The 20,542-nt window shown below is 38.4% G+C and overlaps 1 long non-coding RNA gene across 1 annotated transcript in view; it reads left to right on the plus strand.

Moving 5' to 3' along the window:
• LOC140627573 (uncharacterized) overlaps positions 1-20,542 on the plus strand; it is a 37,391-nt gene that overhangs the window by 10,614 nt on the left and 6,235 nt on the right. The gene's annotated exons all lie outside the window — the stretch shown is intronic.

Consider the following 20,542-nt stretch of genomic DNA (forward strand, 5'->3'; position numbering starts at 1 on the left):
AATGTTGGTCATTGATCTCTGCTGAGACATGCGTTTTTTATGAGGAACTCTCCATTTAGGAAATGGCAAGCTGAGAGGTTTGAGTTAGTTATAAAATCTGTGACCAGAAGAAGTAGCTTATCTTCAGTCTCCAATGCAAAAGATTACTCTCACATTCCAAAATGCTTCAACTCTAGAACCCACTTTGGATTTCCCTTTGCAAATGAACAGAGAGAATATAAAGGAATAAAGCACCTCTTTCCAGAAAGTTAATAACAGAGAGAAGGAAGGAGAACAATTTGAAAATAAGCATCTGGACTTTAGATAAGCTGATATTCACTGTCTTTATAAACCTTATTAACAACTCCCTAAAACTAATCACTGTTCCTTTTAATCCATGTTGCCCCCTCTCTTCAAATAAGACCTCTGACAAGTTTTTATTTTTTTATTTTTTTTTCTGACAAGTTTTTAAATGATACTCCTCTGTCAGCATAATCTTAATAATTCTAATAATACAGGCTTGATTTACATATACAGAACTCTCAAATCTCAAACAATCAAAATATATATCTTGATCCACACTGAATTTGCTCTTAATAAGGTGTATGCCATGAATTCCTTCCCATAGTATAACTTGAATTAAGATCTCTCACACTGTCCCACTTTTGAAATAAAAATGCTGTTTTATATAGCTGGTGCAATTTGAAAGTAAAAAAATTGTATTCTAAAGATGGTAGATAATTAAACTGAACAATCTGATATCTGGCTTTTATACAAATCCATTTTTATTAAGTAAGCTATGCATCCATTCCCACTTCTCTGCATTAAGTTCTTTACATAAATCTCTCCTTTTTATGTTAACTTACTGTTCTCTTTTGTTTAAGTGTACAGACAATGTCCCCTATAGCTTGAAATCAATTTAGCAGACGGTCCTTTTACACAATTTTATAATCTGCAACATTTGCATTTCTATACATCCCTTTAATTCACAAAGAGCCATACATCTCCTTCAGGAGGCTGAAAAATGAAGCCACAGAAATACTAAAATCTTCTGTAACTTGGAAAAATGATTTAAAACATCCATTCCTAAAAATATAAATGATCCCTTTTTGTTGCTAGCTTCTAAAGGCTTCATTTTAAAAATATGTAGAAGGTCCTCATTATACCACAAAAGAGTCAAGGGAGACAATTTTCCTTGCCAATCCATGAATTTATGCACTTTCCCATAGAGTTGGAAATTGCTGTTAACATAATCTTTCTCTGCGATTCCATCTTTGTATATTTTATTTGATGTCTGCTGTTACCAATTCAAATCTAGGTTGTTGTAAGAACCAAATAAGAGCAAACACAGGTCATCTAAAAGTGAGGCTCTTTGATTGTTTCCTTCCTACAAGCCCAAAGTTACTTTTTCCCTATAAATAAAACAGACACAACAAAAAGCATATTTCAAAAAGTTCCTTTTACTAGGCAAGTTGTAATAATCCTTAGTAAGTTATTAGAGGAAAGGACATCTGCTGAGTAAATGCAATTACCAATAATGATAAATTTTTAGAGGGCCAAGGAATAAGAATAAATAGTAGAGAAGAATATATAGTAGAAGCCCAGGATCAACCCTAGGACTTTGTTTAATCTTTCTGTAAATAATTAGGCAAGCATGTAAAATCAAATCCCCACAAGTATTGATGATATAAATCCTTCATTCATTTCCCAAAACATACACAGTGCCTACATGGAAATGAAAGACTCAACCTCTGCCTTCCAAGAGGTCAAGTCATATGGGGAGGGCAAAATCATAGATGATCAGTGCAACAACTAGTATGATGAAGAGATGTGGGGATGGTTGGCATGGGAGCATAGACACGGGACACCAGATTCTGCCCTGGGAGTAAGGGAGGGCTCAGTCAAAGAAAGGAGGTAATGCATGTGTCAGGAATGAGGAAAGAATTTATGCAAAAACCCAGAAATATGAGTATGTAATATATATGGACCTTCAAACCATTATTGAGCTAAATATTGCCCTAAACTTTATAGTGTTTCAAAGAATCACGTGGGAAACTATTTTTCTTTTTTTTTGTTTCTTTATTTTTATTGGTGTTCAATTTACTAACATACAGAATAACCCCCAGTGCCCGTCACCCATTCACTCCCACCCCCCGCCTCCTCCCCTTCTACCACCCCTAGTTCGTATCCCAGAGTTAGCAGTCTTTACGTTCTGTCTCCCTTTCTGATATTTCCCACACATTTCTTCTCCCTTCCCTTATATTCCCTTTCACTATTATTTATATTCCCCAAATGAATGAGAACATATAATGTTTGTCCTTCTCCGACTGACTTACTTCACTCAGCATAATACCCTCCAGTTCCATCCACGTTGAAGCAAATGGTGGGTATTTGTCATTTCTAATAGCTGAGTAATATTCCATTGTATACATAAACCACATCTTCTTTATCCATTCATCGGGAAACTATTTTTCAAAATTGATTGTAATATGGTTCCAGGACCACATTTTTGAGAAGGTTAGATTGAATAGACACATCCACAGACACATTTTTAGGTCAGTGATTTGCTTCCATACCCTTGAGTTCACCTGTTTGACCAAAACAAGGGGCAGTATTTTTCAGGACTCGGAGAGAGATATGCTAGAACGAAACAATTTCATTGGGTTCACCAAATTAGTTCAATCAAATCAACGAAAAAGAGCAACAAACATTTATTGTATACTCTTAGGTATTTCGTGAGACATGGTGGGTAGGGGGGATGTCGCAGCAATGAAAGGAAGATGAATAAGACAGGTGTCACCCTCAAGAACCTCAAAGAGAATGGCGGGGTGACTCCTGTAACCAGCTCCCTTGTAATGGACATCGTCCCATAAGAGACAGAAACCATGCCAGTTATTTGAGCAGAATTTGTAAAGGATTGTTAACTAGGCCTAAAGCTGTTACGCAGATGACTGAAAAGAGAAAATGAGAACTCTAAGGTGTCACAGAAGTAGGACCTCAGGACTGGGAGGAGCAGCTAGCACCCCTCAAGTGGAAGAACAGAGGGGAAATTTGGAACCATTGAGACTTAAAAGTCTGGAGGAGGTATCCACCGAGCTGAACCTGCAACATCTGGGAAGGGAAAGCCGCTCAACCCTGTGTCCCACACCCCCTGAGGTGAGGGGGCAGCGGTGTCTGTTCTCAGAGAAAATGCTCTGTGGCTTTGGGACCCAAACATCTGAGGAAAAGCTGCTGGCTCGTGCTGATATCTTTGGGGTGAAGGGGAAGTGGGGTGGAGTGTGATGAAACTGTAAAGAGACCGTTGGAGAAACTGCCAACTGGATTCAGCGGCTGCCGCAAACAGGTCCACCTTCCACCAAGTAAAGCAGCAAGGCTGGGCTGATCCTCACAGGATGAGCAAGCAAGCAGTAGGCCAAATGGGAACGAACTTAAGAGCAGGTCCTTTCTTCCTTCTCCAGCCTTGTAGTCTCCTCCTTGTGACCTCTAATGGCCAAGCCCAACACAAACAGAGAGCCAGTTAGTGAAGCAGAAATGTGGCTGGCAAAGTCTTGGCCCCAGCACCATGGAACAGAACACAGAAGGGTGCGTTTAGAGCTCGTAACATAAAGCAGAATGAAATAAATAATATTGCAGAATTCTGTGAAAGTACAGAATAAGGAGAGATGAATTCCAAGTGGAAAGATCAGGAAGGTAACAATGTTTGGGGGCAGCAGGCCTCAGAAAGTTGAAGAAATAGGGAGGGGGGGACAGTAGTGGTAGAAAAGGTGCTAAGTCAGGGGGTGGGAATACCTAGCGCTCACCAGGAGACAGGCAGTCTTAGGCACTTGCCAATACATAATCTCATTTAATCCCCACAACAACCCTTGAGAGTGGGTATAATTATCCCCATTTACAGACAAGGCAAGACTCTCAGAGAGCCCTCTGTTCATTAATCAATAATTCATCAACCACACACTTCAAACCAGACAGCCAGGACTGCAGCAGTGAATGAATGAGCACTATGGGTAATATGAACGTAAGCTTGTTCATCAAAACTACTAAGAGTCTGAGCATCCGAGAGCTAAGGAAGACACTTAAAACATTGGAGAAAGAAAAAGCAGCAAGTTTAGAATGCAGCGTGGATATACTATTTTACAAAATGAGAAGCAATACTCTGGAACTTACTACCTCAAGAACATGATATGGGTATAAAATAAAAGTAGCTTTGTAGATAAATCCACACAAATGCCTGGTTCACAAAGGTCTAGTTTTTTATTCAAGGAAGGTAGGAAGGTTTAGAGACCTTTTGTAGTTTTGGGGGCCAATATTAGGGAAGACAGCTTTGGCCTTGCAACCATCTCAAGATCTCTGTCTAGTCAGATACTGAGTCAGACCCAGAGGATGCACTTCCATAGAATCATGGAGCTCAGAGAGGGCCCATTCCAATTCCCCTATTTCACAGAGGTGAAAGCTAAGGCCTGGAGAGAAGTGATTTACCCAAGGTCACACAACTGGTTAGTGTTATTTAGTCAGACTACCATAGCCAGGATGACCAGATGTCCCGGTTTGCCTGGGACTAAGGAGCTTCCCAGGAGGCAGGACTTTCAGTTCTAAATATGGGATAATCCAGGGCAAACCAAGATCAGTAATCAGCCTGATTATAGCACAGTGGAATTCCATTTCACAATGGTTCTTTTGGAGAATGCATGTTGACACATCTTTTTTATTAGCTTTTAAAAAAAAATATTATACTAGTTCTGCTCAGAACTATTCAGGAATAGTGACCATTCAGGAATAGTGATCAATTACAAATATTTGAGAGTGCAAGGCAACTGAAGATTTTGCTTCTTGCCTCAGGATGAAGTGCCATATAAAGAACAAGAATTGGCTCTTTTGATTGCTCATCCAGAGCTCTATTGGCAGAGCATACTGCAACTGTTGCTCAAGGAATCTTCCTTTTACTAAGGATAAAGGGAGCCAAATTTCACCCAGCCTCCCAGACCCCCGTAGGTGTGGTAGTGAAGGAAATGAGTCCTTTCTCACTGACTGGCCATTTGCATCTGCAACCCCTTCTTCAGTCATTTGCACTCAATTTCACAGAATACAAGTGTCAATAAAACTGGAAAACTCAATTTAGTTGAAATTTACATTACAAAGCATTAAAACTTTTTCTTTCCATTTCAACTAAAAATATCTCTTCTGAACTTACATTGTTGTCACCTACAGTAAGCTTATCTTGAATGAATAGGCACCCAGGATAGCTACCATTACTTAAAAAAAATCAACAAATCTACCATTTAATTAAACACCATCGCTATATGTAAAACTTATAGTGTGTTCTAATATTAGAAGTTTCAATAAGATACTGACCTTCATTATTTGAGAAAGATTAATAGTGACTCAGAACCTCAGCTTCAGTAGATTTTTTTAAAGGATTTTAATTTTTGAGCATTTTTTAAATGTTTTACCTATTTTTTTATTTAAAATCAATTAATTAACATATAATGTGTTATTCATTTCAGAGGTAGAGTTTTTTTTTTCCCAGAGGTAGAGTTAATGATTCATCAGTTGCATATAACACTCAGTGCTCATTATATCACGTGCCCTCCTTAATGCCCATCACCAAGTTACCCCATCCCTCCACCCACCTCCCTTTTTTACAGAAAAATAGAGAGGAAGGTACAGAGATTTCCCATATATCCCTTGCACTATGCATATGCATAGCCTCCCCGCATCATCAACATTCTCACCAAAGCGGTACAATTGTTACAACTGATAAACCTATGTTGACAAATCATAATCACCCAAAACCCATAGTTGACATTAGGGTTCTTTCTTGATGTACATTCTATGCATTTGGACAAATATATAATTAAGTATATCCTTCATTACTATATCATGCCTGAGTGTTTTCACTGCCCTAAAAATCCTCTGTTCTACCTATACATCCTTTACCCCCAATTCTGGCAACCACTGATTTTTTTTATTATCTCCATAGTTTTGTTTTTTCCAGTATGTCACGTAGTTGGAATCATAACGTATGTAGTCTTCTCAGATTGGTTTATTTCACTTAGGAGTATGCATTTAGGGTTCCTACATGACTTTCATGGCCCAATAGCTCATTCCTTTCGAGTGCTGAATACTCCACTGCCTGAATGTACCACAGCTGATTTATCCATTCAACTACTGAAGGACATCTAGGTGCTTCCAAATTTTGGCAATGAGGAAAAAAGCTGCTATACATACCTGTGTGCAGGATTTTGTGCGGACATATGTTTCAACTCCTTTGGGTAAGTATCAAGGACAATTGCTGGGTCATATGGTAAGAATATGTTTAGTTTTGTGAACTTCCAAACTGTCTTCCAAAGTGGTTGTGCTGTTTTTGCATTCTCACCAGCAATATATGAAGCTTCTTGTTGCTCCACATCCTCGCCAGCATTTGCTATTGTTACTGTTCCAGATTTTGGCCATTCGAGTATGTATGTAGTGATAGCTCAGTGTCATTTTAAAGATATTTAATTACTTATTTATTCAGTATTCATCTAGGTATTCTCTTATGTTGTCATATAGGAATTTTATAATTTTGTATTTTACATTTAAGTCTATGATCCATTTTGAGTTACTATTGTGAAGGGTTCAAGGTTTGTGTCTAGACTTGGGGTTTTTGTTCATTTTTTTGCATGTGAATGTCCAACTGTTCCAACACCATTTGTTAAAAAGACTCTATTTGCTCCATTATATTGCCTTTGCTCCTTTGTCAAAGGTCAGTTGACTATATCTAGGTGGTCTATTTCTGGGCTCACTATTATGTTCTATTGATTTGTCTCTATTTCACCAATAACACATTGTCTTGATTACTATAGCTTTATAGTAAGTCTTGAGGTCAGGTAGTATCAATCCTCTGACCTTTTCTCCTACAATGTTGATTTGGCTTTTCTAGGACTTTTGGCTCTCCATATAAACTTTATCTTTTTTCCATATAAACTTTAGTATTAGTTTGTCAACATCTGTAAAATAACTTGCTGGGATTTTGTTTGGGATTGCACTGGATCTATAGAACAAGTTGAGAAGAACTAATACCTTGACAATATTAAGTCTTTCTATCCATGAACATAGAGAAATCTCTCCACTTATTTAGTTCTTTGATTTCTTCATCAGAGCTTTTTAGTGTTCCTCATATATATCTTATACATATTTTGTTGGATTTATACTTAAGTATTAAACTTTTTGGGGTGCTAATGAAAATGGTTTTGTGATTTTTTATTTAAAATTCCACTTTTTCATTGCTGGCATATAGGAAAGTGATTGCCTTTTATATATATTAACCTTGTATCTTACAGCCTTATTAAGATCACTTATTAGTTCCAGGAGTGTTTTTGTTGATTCTTTCAGATTTTGTACATAAATGACCACATCATCTGTGAACAGAAACGGCTTTATTTCTTCCTTCCCAATCTGTATGTTTATTTATTTTCTTTTCATGCCTTATTGTATTAGCAAGGACTTACACTATGATGCTAAAAAGGACTGGTAAGAGAAGACAGTCTTGCCTGCTACCTGATCTTAGTGGAAAAGTCATTCAGTAGGTTTTTAAATTGAACAGTTCTGAAAGGCTAAACTGGATAGCCATAGGACTTTATGCTTCAGAGGTCAGTTAAGTAAATTCTTACAGTATGTTTTCAGTAGAGTTCAAAGCACAGCATGAAATGTCAATGCTGAATCAGGGAAATCAGTGCCAGTATAATTGGTTTAATTGAAGAAATATTCTGAAATTTACAAAACAACAACTAGTATGTATCTGCTACCTAGTACGTACCAGGTTATCATGCAAGGTGCTTTAGACACATTGAGGCAGGTTAATTAAGGAAAGTTATTAGAAAAACAAATAATTATCTTAAATCATATTAGCATGTCACCAATTAGAGACATCAATAATACTGCCCTAGGTTTACATCTTCCCTTTCTTCTAACTAAGTGCTCTTCCAGAGATTCCTCCCAATGCCTTAGGCAACTTTCAGCTTATAATTAATCATATTCTTCCTCACAGCATTCTTGTATTAACTTGATTTTGACAGAGAGGATCCAGACTTTTAAAAAAACCAATTAGTTGACTTCCTCCTCCCATTCCTTCCCACAACACATAGTCAGTCATTAGGTAGCTACTGTGTGCCAGCCCAGTGCTAGGTACAAGGCAATATCATTTAGCACCAAATGTTTTCTTCCACTCTGGCTTATCTACATGACACATGACCAAAGTTAAATCAAATTTGCAATATCCTCCCTGATAAACAGGTCTGAACAGGGATATCTTTAGATAGAATTTCATAAACAATGCAGAGAGGAGGTATTATAGTCATGTAAGTGTGGAGAAATCAGCTAAAAGAAAGGCAAATGAGGAGTCAACAGTGAGTCTTCTAGTCATTTCAACTTTTTTCACGAATTCTGTAGGAGGACTGCTTTTTATCCTTTTTACCTTGATAGTCTCTCCAGCTTCTCTACTTCCATGGTTTATATGAAGACTAACGTGCTGAGTGTCTGAATGTATCTAATAAAGTCCCTATTAATGCAGAATATAGGGTAGAGGAATTATGTCCTGGCTTTTGTACATCATAACTCTGTTCACAAAACCCAGGCCCATACCAGCTCTTTACACAATGGCCCTGTCTTGTTTCCATTTATTCAAGGTGTGATTCAGAGTGATGGTTTCCCCAGCCATTCCTCAGCAGGTATTCATGTGGTTTGGATTTGGGAAGCACATGGATTGCCCAGCACTGTCCCTGTTGAACATCAAATGTCAGCCTCTTTCTGACAGACCATTTTTCTAATTGGTTAAGGTCACCTCAGATTCTGCTCTTGCTTGCAAGGAATTTTCAGCTTTCATTTCCCCTATTCTCCAGCCCCATTTCCCGATATGGTGTCTTCTGCAAATTTAGTTGGAATTCTCTTATTTCTCTCAGTTCAGACCTTGCCAGAAAAAAACGTAAAGCTATGGGACAAACCTCTGCAGTTCCTGGGATATATTGTCCCAGGTTCCTCTCTAAGAGTTGTGCAGTGCCCTTGGAATAGACACTTATAATAGGATAGCTCAGACCTGATATCCCTAACTCATTAATGGAAATGCCGTGCAGATCCACAAAGCTTTAGCGAAGTCCAGATGTGTCCTACGCCAATTGCTCTCCTCTTTATTCAAGACCTGCAACTCTATCGCAGAAGGAAATTAAATTGGTTTAACATGAGTTGCTCATCATAAAGACAGTGCCTTGGAATCTTTTGTTAGCAAATGGCTTGCTTGATTTTTTTTCTAGCATCTTCATATGCATTAAAATGAAAATGGCTCAGTATAAGGAATAATTTTCTAACTGTTAGAGCTATCCAGAGATGGAGTGGCTGTCTTGAGGAGGTGGTAGAGATGCCATCGCTGGAAGTACTCAGAATTCAAGAGGCAATTCCTGTATTGGTTAGGACACTAGGCTGGGTGACTTCTAGGTTTATTCTCAATGCTCTATTACTGCAGTTCTGCAATTGTCTTATTTTCCAGTAATGTGTTTTCCTTCACTTTTAAAAGATCCTTTTTTAAGGGGGAAGTATAGGAATAGATATTTTATTTTTTTATTGAAGTATAGTTAACATATAGTGTTATATTACCAGCAGATGCAAAACAGAAGGATTCAACAATTCTGTAGGTTACACTATAAGTGTAGTCATCATCATTCACCAAACAATGTTATTATAATATTTTTGACTAAATGGACCTAGAGGGTATGATACTACATGAAATAAGTCAGAGAATGACAAAAGAACACTTGTCAATTATTTCTTTTCAAAGACATACTCAGGCTTCTACAAGACAGTGACTAATTTTTCTCTTTTCTTTTCTTACATTCCACACCACAAGAAGTATACCATGATTAGAAATGAGCAAAGGTTACTTGTTGACTAAAAATGTAGCCTTTTATCTTTAGCTTGGGTGGTAAACACACAAAAGAAAGCAATGGTTTTCCTTCCTTTATCTAATCCTTAATGTATCCAGATTGGACAAAATGGTGGGAGTTGACCTGTACATGTAGAGTTCTAGGGACTCACAAAGGAAGAGCATAGGACACACACTCACCCAAAGCCCTTTCCAGCGCTGAGAAACAGCAAGTCACAAGCTTAAAAAAATACAAGTCAAACATGATCAATTTATATTCTTCTCAGAGCTATGAGCTCAAGAAAAATTAGATCTGTACTTTCTTTCTTCCCTACAAAGCCTTAGGAGAAATAGCACCCCAGGATACACTGACACAGCTGAACCTCCTGGCTCAATTAATACAGAGTGAGTTACTAAAACTTCTAAATAACTGAAAACCTTACTAGGTTTGTGAAGTTGCACAATGAAATCATTCTTGATCTCCTCTTCTTCATGCACCAGAATACATTTAGAATTGATTCTTTGGAAATGAAAGGAACAAAAGTGAAAAATATGAGTGTTGCTCTGGGACTAACCTTTGTTCAATACCCATGTCTTGTGATAGAAAAAATTAATCTGTCAAGGGAGATTCACACAGAGACTGTGTTCCTATCATGTGAGTTGGGAAGAGCAAGACTGTGTGTGTTTGGACGACATATTTAATTCCTTACTAAGCCCTACATCATGAAAAATACCCTATTTCTTTACCTAAATAACCTTCTATCTAGTATAACCCTCACTTAACTGGGTGAAACAACAAGCCTTATGGATTTGGGGCCAAATCCCAAGGTGTGTCTTGTGCCAGAATCAGCTTAGTGTTTGACGGAAAACTGTAAATACAATGGTGATGAAATGCCCTCTTTCCAAAATATGTTTGTATCTCAACGTTCTGATATAGGAGACGCTCAAATGCACTTCAATATAAAGATGGGGTTGTGTCTTATAATATTTGACCCAAAACAGCATACTGTACTTCGCTGCAACTTTTACAGGGAAGGAGAATAAAGTCTACGTGATGAACCAGAGGGCTACCTCTAAGGGAAGTCTGCCTAGCTGCTTGAAGTCTTGAAGTTGCCTTACTTGCTATGAAGGAGTGGGAGGACAAGAAAAAGCAAAAAGGAGCAATAGAAAACAACATGCCCAGTGATAGCTTTACCCTTCTAGTTCTAGTTTAGAGGAAGAAAAGAAATTTGGGGAGAAAAATGGGAATTTCATTTTCATAGATCAGTTAAACGGTTTCTAATTATTTTCTATCTTGGTTTCAGTTCCCCTCACGAAGACAGACCCTGAAATAAGTATCCCAGTGCAAGGAGTCTATTGGGATGTGATCCCAGTAAGCACTGAGAGGGAAGTGAGCACATGTGACAGCAAAGGAAAGGAAGACAATAAAATGTGTGCTAATCAAGCCAGTTAGCCATGGTGGACAACTGGAACTCAATCCTTCTGGGAACTCTGGGAGACAGGGAAGAAAATTCCAGAGTTATGTCAATGGAGGGACCATAAGCTGCAGTATGTAGTTGATCCTGGAACAACACAGGTTTGAACTATGTAGGTCCACTTATATGTGGATTTTTTTATAATTACAGTACAGCACTATAAATGTATTTTCTTTTACTTTTTAAAAATATTTTATTTATTTATTCATGAGAGACAGAGAGAGAGAGAGGCAGAGACACAGGCAGAGGGAGAAGCAGGCTCCATGTAGGGAGCCCGACATGGGACTCATCCCGGGTTCCCAAGATCAGGCCCTGGGCTGAAGGTGGCGCCAAACCGCTGAGCCACCCGGGCTGCCCGTATTTTCTTTTCCTTATGATTTTCTTAACATTCTTTTTTCTCTAGCTTACTCTATTGTAAGAATATAGTATTTGATATGTATACAAATTGTGTTAATCAACTGTTTATGTTATCAGTAAGGCTTCTGGTCAACAGTAGGCTACTAGCAGTTAAGGTTTCTGGAAGTCAAAAGTTATATGCAGATTTTTGACTGTTTTGAAGGTCAGCAGTTCTAACCCCCCTGCATTGTTTAAGGCTCAATCATATGTCCACTGACTCCTCCTTTGTCATTGGTTTAGGGCTGTTTCCAAGGACTTTAACTCTGTAGCACTTTTGGCTTATATCATAAGTAATTTGAGCCTGATCCCTTGGCAAGAAAGAAAAAAGTGTTCAATTTACAGAGATGAATTTTGAGTAGACATTGGCAGGAAACTTACACTGATTCTGTTATAAAACTCATCTTGGGATCTAATCTAAGTTGCTTTCTCAATTAAATGGTGGGCTATTTAGATAAAGAGACTGAGTAACTTTCATGACATTGACATTAGTAAGTGATAAAAATATATGCTCTAATTTTTTAACTGATGTGTTTACACATATTGTATGTATTATGTAATCACTCATTCAACACTTAATGTGAGTTAATCTGTGTCGGAACTTATCTTAGACCTCAGCTTTAACAATCTTTAGTCAATTGCAAGATCAGAACCCTGATGCGATTATGCAATTATCCTAGAACATGGCATTCTTCCTATACTGTGACTACCACCTCAAAGCCATGTTCTCTTCTAAGACACTGATCACAGACAAACTTGTGCATCTCAGCCTAGCCCAGTTCCAACCTAAGCCACTTACCCCTTTTATTGAACTAAAGATATAACCCACCCTCACCTGTCTTCCACCAAAGGAAAATATCATTGATACAGTCCTTCAGGATATTTCAAATTGCTATTTTCTGTGGATTCAACTAAGAAAATAACAGCTAATGTGTATTGAGAATTTACCACTGAAATACTGTTTAAAGCACCTATATGTATTTACTCCTTCAATCCTGACAAGGCTACAAGGAAAGAATGTTAATATTCTCATTTTACAGATGGGTTATGGAGACAAAGACAAGTTAAATACCCAGCCCAAGGTTTCCCAGTTAGTTACAGAGCTGGGATTTTAAGCCAGGCAATTTGGTTCTAGAACATATGTCATAACTTCTAGACTGTGGGAAACACTGCTGTCATATTTCCAGCTTCCTTATTGATTGTGGTTTAATTCTAAACCTAAACCTTAGCATATGTGAAAAACTAAAAATAAAACAAAATACAGAAAAATCTCAGTAACTGTGGAGGGGATTGAACAGAATTAACCAAAAGATTGCGTTTGAAAGTATCAGTTATTTTGTTCTGATTTATAATGAAAAGATGTAGTTCCTTCAATCAAAAGGTGCAGTTCATCAATAAAACGAATGAAACCCACTAATGAGTAGAAATCCTTAGGACATCTGCTTTAAGGAATAGATAAGAATGATTTATGACCATTTTCACTTATGTACCTATATTCATGGACATTACAACTACCATATCCATTGATGAAAAATGTTTTTCAGGTGCCATGGGCACTCAAAGATGGGCACAGGGTAGCCCACTGTTTGGCAAGAGAAAGGTGACATTGAAGTAGCAACCTCTGTTTTATTGTTGGGATGTTCATTATGGAGAAAATCCAAGAAAATCTGCTTTTTATCGAGTTCCTCTTGAAATCCCAGAGTCAGCTAAGCAAATAGCCACCAGTGTCCCTGGGTAATCACAGACTAAGCTCAGCTTTCCTCCATCTCTTCTCTACTGGAAACAACTTTGGATATAAGCAAGAGTGGGTCTGAATCCTGGTTTCACCACTTACTGGATCTGTATCTTTTTTTCTTATCTTCAAAATGGGGATAATGATAATACTGGCTTCACAGGGTCACTGTAAAGATCAAGTGAGCTGTTACGGATAAAATATTCAAAGTAATGCTTGGCATGTCCCCAGTAAGTGGTAATGTTTAATGACTGTCATTATGTGACCCTGATGGTGTTAAGTAGCAAGCTCTAAAATCAGACTGCCTATGGGGCACCTGAGTGGCTCAGTCATTTAAACATCCAACTCTTGATTTTCGCTCAGGTCATGATCTCAGGGTCATGGGATGGAACCCTGCATAAGGTTCCACACGGGGTATGGAGTCTACTTAAGATTCTCTCTCTTCCTCTTCCTCTCCCTCTGCCCCTGCCCTCCCTTAAAAAATAAAAATAAATAAAATCAGACTGCCTAGGATGCAATCATGAATCTGCCACTTACTAGCTATGTTAGACAATTTATTTAAACTCACTAAGCCTCAGTTTCCTTGCCTAAAAAAAAATCTTATAATGATGAAAGAAGACATAGGTGAATTGACTAATGCAATACCTGGTACTATGTAGATGTCAATTTTAGAATATTCCTCCCCTCTAATTTTAGTTTCATAGTTTCATCTCTCCTTTCACCTCAGCATGGCAATTACCTCCGGCCATCTACCCTCATACATCCCACTCCCAATTCAATAAAAAAGATGCATATTTCTGAGGCATTTACAAGATTGATATGGATCAATTTTAGATATGTATCTTAAGACCTGTGGATGAATTTCCAAATTCTACCACAGAGAAGTGATTTTACATAGTGCTAAAATGGTAGACTCAGGGACCACACTGCCTGGGTTTCTAACCTGGCTCTCTAACCTGGCTCTGTCACTATATGACCATGAACAAGTTTCTTAATCTCTCTGTGCCTCAGTTTCTTCAACCATAAAATGGAGATTAAAAACCAACTACAAGGTTCAGAAGAGACTATCATTAACAATTATATGCCAACAAATTGGGTAATCTAGAAGAAATGGTTAATTATTAGGCATATACAACTAGCCAAGATTGAATCAGGAAGAAAATGAAATATGAACAGACAAATAACAACTAGGGAGATTGAATCAGTATTCAAAAACCTCCAAACAAAATTCCAGTACCAGATGGTTTCACTGGTAAATTCTACCAAACATTTAAAGAATTAACACCAGTCCTTCTCAAACTCTTCCAAAAAACTGAGAGGAAGGAACACTCCCAAACCCATGAGGTTAGCATTACTCTGATACCAAGCCCAGATAAGGACACTACAAGAAAACTACAGACCAATATCCCTGATGAACATAGATGCAGGGGCACCTGAGTGGCTCAGTGGTTGAGTGTCTGCCTTCGGCTCAGGTCATGATCCCAGGGTTCTGGGATCAAGTCTCATATCAGGCTCCCTGCGGGGAACCTACTTCTCCCTCTGCCTATGTCTCTGCCTCTCTCTCTGTGTCTCTCATGAATATTAAATAAAATATTTTTAAAAACATGGATGCAAAAATTCTCAACAAAATAGCAAACTGAATTCAACAGCCTATTAAATGGATCATACACCACGATCAAGTGGGTTTTATCCCTGGGATCCAAGGATGGTTCAACAAATGCAAATCAATATATGTGATACACATTAATAGAATGAAAAATAAAAATCATATGCTTATCTCAATAGATGCAGAAAAAGTATCTGACAAAATATAGTATCTGTTCATGATAAAAACTCTCAACAAATTGGGTGTGGAAGGAACATACCTTAACCCAATGAAGGCCATATGTGACAAGCCCACCACTAGCATCATATTCAATGATGAAAAGTTGAAAGCTTTTCCTCCAAGATCATGAACAAGACAAGGGTGCCCACTCTCATCACTCTTATTCAATATAGCACTGGCAGTCCTAGCCACAGCTTGGAAAGAAAGGAAAAAAGGCATCCAAATAAGAAAAGAAAAAGTAAACTGTCTTTATTTGCAGATGGTATGACATACAGAAAATCCTAAAGACTCAGGAAAAAAACTGAACTAATCAATGAATTCAGGGAAATACATACCAAAACCACACACAATGTGGTTGTGTGTCAGAATGTCTGTCAGAATGACTGTCATCAAAAAGACAAGAGACGACAACTGTCTGTGAGGATGTGGAGAAAAGGGAATCCTTGTGCACTGTTGATGGGAATGTAAATTGATGAAGTCACTATACCAAACAATATGGAGGATCCCCAAAACAACTAAAAATAAAACCACCATATATTCTAGCAATTTCCCTTATGGGTATATATCCAAAGGAAATGAAAACAGGCTATCAAAGAGATGTCTGCATACTCATATTTATTGCAACATTATTCACAATAGACAAGATATGGAAACAACTAAGTATCCATCAGTGGATGAATAGATAAAGAAAATGTAACATACGCAATGTATATCTATCTACCCTTTTCTTGAGACGAGAGAGAGACAGACAGACAGACACAGACAGAAATTCCATATATATATAGATATATATATAAGGAATAGATAAGAATGATTTATGACCATTTTCACTTATGTACCTATATTCATGGACATTACAACTACCATATCTGTTGATGAAAAATGTTTTTCAGGTGCCATGGGCACTCAAGATGGGTATATGAATATATATATATGAGAAAGAATGAAATCATGTCATTTGCAACAACATGGATGGCTCTTGGGGTCATATGTCAAGTGAAATAAGGCAGACAGAGAAAGACAAATACTATATGATATGACTTATATGTACAATCTTAAAAAGCCAAACTGTTAGAAACAGAGAGTAGAATGGTAGTTACCATGAGTTGGGGGGATTTGGGGAAAGGTTCATCAAAGGGTACAAACTTCCAGTTAAAAGATGGGTAAATTGTGGGAATCGAATGCACAGCATTTTGATTAAAGATAAAAATATGGTACTATATATTTGAAAGTCTCTAAGGGCGTAGGCTCCCAAAAAAGAAATGGTAATTATGTGATACAATGGAGATGTTAGCTAACACTATGGTGGTAATCACATTGCAATATATAAATGTATCAAATCAAGAAGCTGTACACCTGGGCAGCCCCAGTGGCTCAGCGGTTTGGCGCCCCGTTTAGCCCAGGGTGTGATCCTGGAGACCCAGGATCGAGTCCCACGTCAGGCTCCCTGCATGGAGCCTGCCTCTCTCTCTCTGCCTATGTCTCTGCCTCTCTGTGTGTGTGTGTGTGTGTGTGTTTCTCATGAATAATTAAATAAATCTTAAAAAAAGAAGCTGTACACCTTAGAGTTAAACAACGTTTTATGTCAATTATACCTCAATGAAGTTGGAAAAAAAATTAAGGCAAGAGTTGGTAAAACCACCAAACAAAACATACATGATACAGTCAGTTGTAAGGTAAGGCTTAAGTGAGTAAATACATGTGAAATGCTTAGTACCACACTAAGTGTTGGCCACTGTTACTACTTTAGAACAGGTTATGACACTTGAGTGAAGGAATAAAAGACAGTCACTGTGATTGGCTGCTTCACAGACTGGAAGCCTGTGTATGATTCACACATGGGTATCTCCCACTCAAAGGTATCCTGGGGCTAAAGCAGTCCTGCAGAACTGCAAGGATATAATTAGGGCAAAATACTACCATGAATAAAGATTGAATTTTGTGTCTAAAGATCCCAATTTGAGTGCAGTTTTGTTGTCTACCAGTTGTGCAGCCTTGTGAAACTCACTTAACTTCACTGAGTCTTAATCTATCCAACTAAAAAACGGGTGCTATCAGCCCTCTGTTACAAGCTTATTGTGAAGATCATAATAGAAATTCCAGGAAAAGGGCTTGGCAAATTATTAAGTACTATACACATAAAATGCCTTTTTCTCATCAAGTCATTCCTATTGTAGTTGCTATTTTACAAATATGCATGTCCTCATCCCACTCAATTATAAAATGGGCTTTTGCCTTGGGGCTTTGTAGAACCATCTGCTTAGATCTAGAAGGTGGGGGATCTGGACCTAGGGTGGTCAGAAGTGATTGAGACTCCCAGGCCTCTGATTGAACTCGGTGCCAGTGTCCTAACAATTGCACTCACGCTTAAACTTGGGTGGTTGTGAATATAGGTAGGGTCACTAATCAACCAGGTGGCTACCCGCTGCCCAGAACCATGGGTAATTAAGTACAAGGGCCATTTTTATCCAGAGGGTTTGCTATTTCATAGCCAATTACCCAGGCAGCTTCACCCCACTTTGAACTTCGTGGGAAGTAAGGGCAGCATATGCATCTGCAGCCTCAATAGCTTCCCTGTAGCTCCTGCCATCAACCCTATTCAGCTCATTCTAAAGGAGCGGCAGCATCCACCTGCCTTTCAGTATTTAACTCCTTCATTTAGAAAGAAGCAGCAGGAAATTTGAACCAAGAGCTATTTTTATCTTTATAATAGCAAAAGCAATTTTAACACTATATACACGTTGTAATCTGCATTTCTGCAATCTGCTATATTTTAAAATATCAAAATCAAGAATGAATGCGTTCTTCTCAGACATTCATGTGCTCCCTAATGCAATTTTTTTCCTAATTAGAATGGTGCTTGGTTAAGACTAAGACATTTAATGTTCTTAAGTCCCTAGAGCAAATGGAAATTGTACTGAAGACCAGTTGTATTCAGCTTTACCAGAGAAAATGTAGCTCTATGGTATGAGCTTATTTGGAAAGAGATTTTATTATTAAAATGTGCCAATTAGGCCTATAGCATTAAAGGAGTCCAGAGGTAGAGGCTTAAGCATGTATGTGCACATCCAAAGACACACAACGACACATGCACACACACACACACACACACACACACACACACACTCACACCCCAGACTGCCAGCTAGTGGTCTGTCTCTCAGCCCCCTCCCTGACTACTAAGGGGGTAATCATGCAAGGGAAGAGGGAAGGGAAGGTTGTGAAGTAAGATGTAAATGAATCTTTGCGTTCTCCATTCCTGTTGGTAGAATCGGACCCCTCCGATCATCCCTTGAGCTCCCATCACTTCTCAGTTCCTTCAACTGCTTCCCTGAAGCCCTCCCTTATACTTCAAGCAAAGAGAACCCTATCTCCCTCTCTCATCCCATTACTTGTCTCAGATAGGCCCTTCCCAGGTCCTTAGAAATGGCTTTCACAAGAAACAAGCCAACCTGCAAGAAACAGGAAGAGTAACATTCATCCTTCCCCAGTTCAAAACCCAGTTCCAGGCATCTCCTCCTTGACACCTAATGCCTACTCCCTATAGCACTGATTATCTATATGAGAATGTCTCTAACTTTGCTATGTATGCAAGTAACCAGAGGATCTTATTAAAATGCAGGATCTAATTTAATAGGACTGGCACCTGAGATTTTGTATTTTGGTTGGGCTCCCAGTTGACAAAAATGCTGCTGATCCATCGACCTGTACTTTGAGGAGTACGAGTCTATGCCACACAGTTTAACAGTTAATCCTAATCTTTTACCTCGCCATATAGGTTATCAAGCCTCTGAGACCAGGGAGCCTAGTTTATAATCCTTGTATACACCTTCACAATGCTGAGCTCATAATTGGGGCCAATTAATGCTTCTAGATTAATTGATTGATTAACTATTGTAACAAGTACTTTGAAGCCAGACAACCTGGGCTGAACTCCCAGTGCAGGTCCTTATAAGCTGTGGAAGTCTGGGCAAGTTATTTATCCCCTCTGAACCACAATTTCCTCATCTGTAAAATAATAGGGTAACCGAAGATTATAAGAACTAATTCTGTAAATCATCTTGCACAGTGCTTGACACATAGCCGGCTCCCCATAAATATGACTTCTATGTTGTCTTGGATTTCTCAAGAAAAGAATTTGGGATGATCAAATCATTCTACAAGCGTCAGTTAAAATTTCTAAGGGAGAAAAACGAGTTGAAAAAATATGCACATATCTGAAAATGTCTGAATGCTTTTCCTTATGCCCTACTGTCTTCTGGGACTGTCTTTGATTCACTTAATGTTTTCTCTTTCTTGCATTGTCACAAGGCAGCTTTATTTTTTTATTTTTATAAATTTATTTTTTATTGGTGTTCAATTTGCCAACATATAGAATAACACCCAGTGCTCATCCGTCAAGTGCCCACCTCAGTGTCCGTCACCCAGTCACCCCCATCCCCCGCCCACCTCTCCTTTCATCACCCCTAGTTCGTTTCCCAGAGTTAGGAGTCTTTCATGTTCTGTCTCCTTTTCTGATATTTCCCACTCATTTTTTCTCCTTTCCCCTTTATTCCACAAGGCAGTTCTAGTGTATTGAAAAGATCCCTGGACTTTCTCATCAGAAGACCTAGGTTCCCAATTCTGTTATTATTACTCAAGAGATATTGAGTATGAGCCTTAACCTCTCTAACCTTCAGCTCTGGTGGGTTTTCTGGTTTTGTGGTGTGTTCCCTTTCAGGGGCATGACCAATTCTGGAGACTTCTGATTTCTTCTTCCACCATTTGCCATGCAATTTCTAGCATTTTTATTTCACTTTGTGTTGAATGGTCACTTTCCCCAAGCTTCTAGGAGTCATCCTAGTAGCACGTTAGCATACCCTACAGGGTCCTTGGCAGAGTAAGTTCTATATCATAGTAAAGTAATCTTATGTTTATAAAATTCTCGTTTATCCAACTTTATGTTTTGCTTCTCTTGGTCCAGCACCCTTAGAATCCAGTACCATATATACTTCCCCAACCCCTGTTAATCCATGGTGAATGGGTCCTGTGGCTCCTTTGTGATACACTTTTCTCCCTTAAGAGGCCTAGCATTTCCACGACTGGGTAATGTAACTTAATTTTAAGTCATGGATATGGCAGCAAGGGTGGGAGCTGGTGGTAGATTCTGAGGAGAGAGGGGTACATGTTTTCTTGCAAGGCAGAAATACTATATATACTATACTATACTATACTATACTATACTATACTATACTATACTATAACATCTT

The sequence above is a fragment of the Canis lupus genome, chromosome X (assembly GCF_048164855.1).
Source record: "Canis lupus baileyi chromosome X, mCanLup2.hap1, whole genome shotgun sequence".
NCBI classification, from domain to species: domain Eukaryota; kingdom Metazoa; phylum Chordata; class Mammalia; order Carnivora; family Canidae; genus Canis; species Canis lupus.